This window comes from Nicotiana tabacum, chromosome 7 (genome assembly GCF_000715075.1).
Source record: "Nicotiana tabacum cultivar K326 chromosome 7, ASM71507v2, whole genome shotgun sequence".
Lineage (NCBI taxonomy): Eukaryota > Viridiplantae > Streptophyta > Magnoliopsida > Solanales > Solanaceae > Nicotiana > Nicotiana tabacum.
This window is the reverse complement of record NC_134086.1, coordinates 66,146,169-66,151,312: the sequence shown is the minus strand read 5'-3', so window position 1 is coordinate 66,151,312 and position 5,144 is coordinate 66,146,169. Positions and strand designations below refer to the sequence as shown.

Genomic DNA, 5,144 nt, shown 5'->3' with positions numbered 1-5,144 from the left:
TCCAAAGGGACGACCTAGCCGATCGGGGCATGATCGGACTCCGTGCTAACAAAGGCGATGGTATAACTCATATCAGTGCTAATGATCTCCCAACCAAAAATTATATATATTATTTTATTTTCGTAAACTAGAAGACTTGCATGTTGCAAATTGGAAGCTTGTATGTTGTTGACTCGACTTACTATTTCATGTTTCTTTGTTTGTATGATTATTCTATTCTGGAAAGGGACTTTTAGCCTTACATACTAGTGCTATTCGACGGTGCTAACGTCCCTTTTGTCGGGGGTACTGTATCATTTAATGATACAGGCGGTTCCACAGCAGGAGACATCAGCCAGTGATAGCGGTATTCTCTTCCCAGCAGTCTTGGTGAGTCCTATTCCATCCCGGGGTCATTTCATGTATCTTTTGTTCATTTTCTCATCATGTTTTGAGGTATAGCCGGAGCCTTGTTGCCGGCGTTTCTCTATTACTCTTCTATTGTATTTAGAGGCTCCATAGACTGTTTGTGGGTGGTGGTTGATGTTGGGAGTCCAGACTAGAAATGTTGTTATTTGATAAGCATGTTTCTCATTAAACTTGTAAACTTGTAATATTTTGAAAACTATGAATGAAGTCATTAACGAAAATGAAATAAAAGTTTCTAATGGAAGATTGCTTAGTGCTTTGATAAAGTGGGTTAACATTCCCTCTTTATTCATGAACTAGTTTGGGTAGAATAAAATCTAATAGGCTTGCTCAGTCGGGTTTACTCGGTTGAGCGCTGGTCGCGTTCTACGATTTTTAGGGCGTGACAAAAGGTTATCAAGACATGGATGTATTTGCTGAGGCCTTTGCTGATATGGAGCTGCTTGCTGATAAGGTTTGAAATTTGATTGCCCATGGTTTTGATTTTGGTAACCAGGTGGACCTTGTACCTGTGGCTTCTCGAAGCTCTGAGAGTTCTCGGCACCATTTGGATTGCTCCATTGAAATCTTGGATGTTTATGTGACATTAGACTTCCAAAGGGGTACTGCTTGTAACCGATTGCATTGACCTATTCATTGTTTTGATTGATTTCTTGGCATTCATGATTCAGATGGTTTCCTCCACACATATAACAAACCTCAGACTAGCTTGGTTGTTTTGTATTCACCTGAAAAGATTCAAATTTTTGTGCCAAAGAAACAATCTGTTGTGTTAGTGTGTTTAAAGGATCAACTTGATTTACCGTAGCGGCCTTTTTGATGATTACACGCTCAGATGGCCATTGAATGTCATTCTCAAAAATTTCATTCAATAATTGCAATGCTTCTTCTATTGTTTTTCGCATCACAGAACCTCCTGCAGCTGCATCAATCACATTTCTAGAAGAGGGTTTTAACCCGTGATAAAAAATATACAACTGCATGTGTTCAGGAATATCATGGTGTGAGCATTTTCTTAACGTTGATTTTAATCTTTCCCAAGCTTGACAAACTGACTCAGTATCAGTCTATAAGAAATTAGATATTTCTTGCCTTAACTTTGTTGTTTTAGCAGGAGAAAAATATTTATTCAAAAACTTCTGAGTCATTTGGTCCCATGTGGTAATTGACCCTTGAGGTAAACTTCGCAACCACGTCTTGGCATCTCCTTTTAAAGAAAAAGGAAATAGCCTTAACTTAATTGCTTCAGGAGGAACTCCATTATACCTAGCAGTTTCAACAAGTTCCAGAAAATCAATTAAATGACTGTGTGGCTCTTCACTTAAATATCCTGTAAAGATACAAAATTGTTGAATTGTTTGAATTAGGCCGGTCCTAATTTTAAAGTTGTTGGCTGCTATTGGGGGTTTTCTGACACTAGATTCACAGTTGAAGCGGTCAGGCCTACCATAATCCCTTAGGATTCTGTTTGCTGGTCTTGGCGCCACTTCATCAAATTGATCTTCTAAATGGACTGGTGGTGGCACTTCGGTTGGATTGATGTCTTCTACTTCCTGATTTTCCATTCCTTCACAAGCTACGCTCTGAGAAGATGATGTTTGTTCTTTCCTGCATAATCGAAGAGATCTTTCAATTTCAAGATCGTAACGCGCCAACTCTTTTGTAGAAGAGCGGGTCATAAACTAAGTGATTTTTTTTTGAAGTAAAGAAAATTAATTTTTTTTAAAGACAATTAAACTTAATTCCTAAAATAATAGTAGCACTAAAACAAAATAGTAAAAGAAAAGTAGTAGTAGTGAATAGTACACTTAGTAATAATAATTATCAATAGTAAAGGAAAAGATAGTACAAATAGTATGACGTGAAGTTGCTAAAAATAACATAAGAGTTATAAATATACACATTAATTATATCTACACATGTTAATAATAAAAATAGTAGGTAATAGTTACAACAATGAGAAAGAAAGAAAAAAAAACTTTATATTACTACGAAAAAAAGACGTTAGAATGGATATAATAGTAATAGTTATAGAAATATTTAGTAGGTGATGATAATACTAACAAAAATAAGGATACCAATACATATAATAATAAATTCTCAAATTAGTAATAAAATATTTAATTTGAAGTAGATTTATGCCAATCCCCGGTAACGGCGCCAAAAATTTGACGAAGCCAATGTGTATAAGATTTTCCTGGTCGTGCTTAGTCAAATTCTAATATAGTTTAAGATATCGTCCCACAAAGATTGAAAAATTTATGCTACAAACTTGTAATATTTTAGCTACTATTTGAGAGAACCAAATTGATAAAAGAGTAGGATTTAGAATTTGTAAATTACTTAAACAAAAATAACTTGTGAAAAATTTATATTTAAAAAGTGGTGGGAATCATTGAATTCACTTGACGATATTTTTATAATGAAATCTCAATTTCTACATATATTTCACTAATGAATAATTGCTTATAGCTAATACAATTATATTTTACTCACTAGAAAGTAAACAATTAATAATACTCCTTGAGGTTATATTATTAACTGACTTACGACTAGTGACAATAAGACCGATATATATGTCTTGCCTGAATTGTGCTAAGAAGTAGTAGAGACCTCTTGAGATTATCTTTACGAAGAAATCAATGATATTGCTTATAACAATTCCTCCGTAAGAATTAAAATTGAAGTAAGCAAAAATCAAGATTTGGAATGCTAAATTGTTGAAAATTACCCTCTATCTATTGATTCACACTAGTCAGTATGTATTGATTTTGCTTCATGAGAATTACAAAATTAATACAAGTAACTTGAGAAATAAATAGATAGATGTGACTAACTAAAATCTAACATCCCAGCACAATATAAAAGTGGAGCTAGAAAATCTCAGGCCAAGTGTGTAATAAAATTGAGAAAACTATTATAAAATTATATCAAGCTTCATCAACTATCCCAACAAAAAGACACTACTCCATTACTCGAATTTTTGAAAAAGAAAGAACTTCTACAATATGGCCTATATTGCCAACACTACCAGAAAATCTGAAAATTACAAGAAGTAATGAAAGAAGAACAAGAAAGATTAAGAGACCAAAGCTTTAGAAAATAAAGTGGCTCTTTTGTTCCTTTTTTCCTCGATGCCTACTACACAGAGAATTGCCTTCTATTTATAGACGTGCTTTTCTTCTTGAAGTGTTGTGATCTCAAGAGAAGAAGATGCATCTTGAGGAAGATGTATCTCGAGGAAGATATGTCTTGAAGAAGATGCGTCGTGAAGAAGATGTGTCATGACCTTCTTGCATTGTGGAGTGAATATGTTACGACTTTCTTGTTTCTTTCATTTTCTTGCTTACATTGTTAAAAAATATAGAGAACCAGAATATTATATAAATACTTTATTTAAAATAATATATTTTTAAGTATATAATATATAAATATTTTATATTCATCAGGCCTCACTATTCAGACTGTGGAGAAGGGAGCTGTTCTCAGGAACTGGACTGCCACACCATCTCGGGCCCGCCAAGTCCCTGGGTAGCTTGGCAATCAACTTAATTTTATTTCTATAGGCATTCTAGGCATCTAAGATTTTCAGTAGTTTTGTTTTTAAAGATTTACTTGTTTCAAATTATTGCTTGATTCATCGAGCCGTGCTTGTTTTGGATGCTCTCAATTTTAATCATTGCATTGCTATTTACTATTCATTATTATCTTCCATACTATTATTACTTTTCTTGATGAACCGGTGACTGTGACATGTAATGAGGCAACGCAATATAAAGATAGTGACTTGGATGAAGAAGATGAAATACCTGAGGAAGTTGTCAGGGAGCTTGAGAACTTTGAGAATAATCCTAAGTCCAACCTGGACGAAACCGAAGCAGTAAATTTGGGAAACTCCGAAACCGTCAAGGAGACTCGCATCAACATTAACTTATCACCGATAGAGAAAGAGGAGAACATTCATTTCTTGAAGGAGTATGAGGATATCTTTGCATGGTCATACGATGATATGACCGGTTTGAGCACGTCCATAGTGGCTCACAAATTGCCTACCAATCCCATGTGTCCGTTAGTGAAGCATAAACTCAAGAAATTCAAACCAGATATGAGCCTGAAAATCAAGGAGGAAGTTACTAAGCAGATCAAAGCCAAAGTCCTCAGAGTGGTTGAGTACCCAACCTGGTTAGCCAACATTGTACCAGTTTCAAAGAAAGATGGGAAGGTCAGAGTATGTGTTGACTATCGAGACTTAAACAGAGCGAGTCCCAAGGACGACTTTCCACTGCCAAACATACACATTCTGATCAACAATTGTGCCAAGCATGAACTCCAGTCCTTTGTAGATTGCTTCGCGGGTTATTACTAGATCTGGATGGATGAAGAAGACGTAGAGAAAACGACTTTTATTACACTATGAGGGGTATACTGCTACAAGATGATGCCATTTGATCTGAAGAATGTTGGGGCTACTTACATGAGAGACATGACAACCATCTTCCATGATATGATACACAAAGAAATAAAGGTGTATATGGATGACGTTATTATAAAATCCAAGAGGGCCGCAGACCACATAGTGGACTTAAGAAAGTTCTTTAGCAGGTTAAGGAGGTACAACTTAAAACTAAACCCCGCAAAGTGTGTATTCGGGGTTCCCGCATGAAAGTTACTAGGATTCATTATCAGTCGTCGAGGGATCGAGCTGGACCCTTCTAAGGTTAAGGCTATTCAGGAGT

At 35.4% G+C, this 5,144-nt stretch overlaps 1 non-coding gene across 1 annotated transcript; it reads left to right on the top strand.

Moving 5' to 3' along the window:
* The first annotated feature begins 1,401 nt into the window (after window positions 1–1,401).
* LOC142162477 (small nucleolar RNA R71) lies at window positions 1,402–1,508 on the top strand. The gene has a single exon (XR_012693740.1). It is a non-coding gene; the product is annotated as a small nucleolar RNA R71 (small nucleolar RNA).
* Window positions 1,509–5,144: the final 3,636 nt, after the last annotated feature.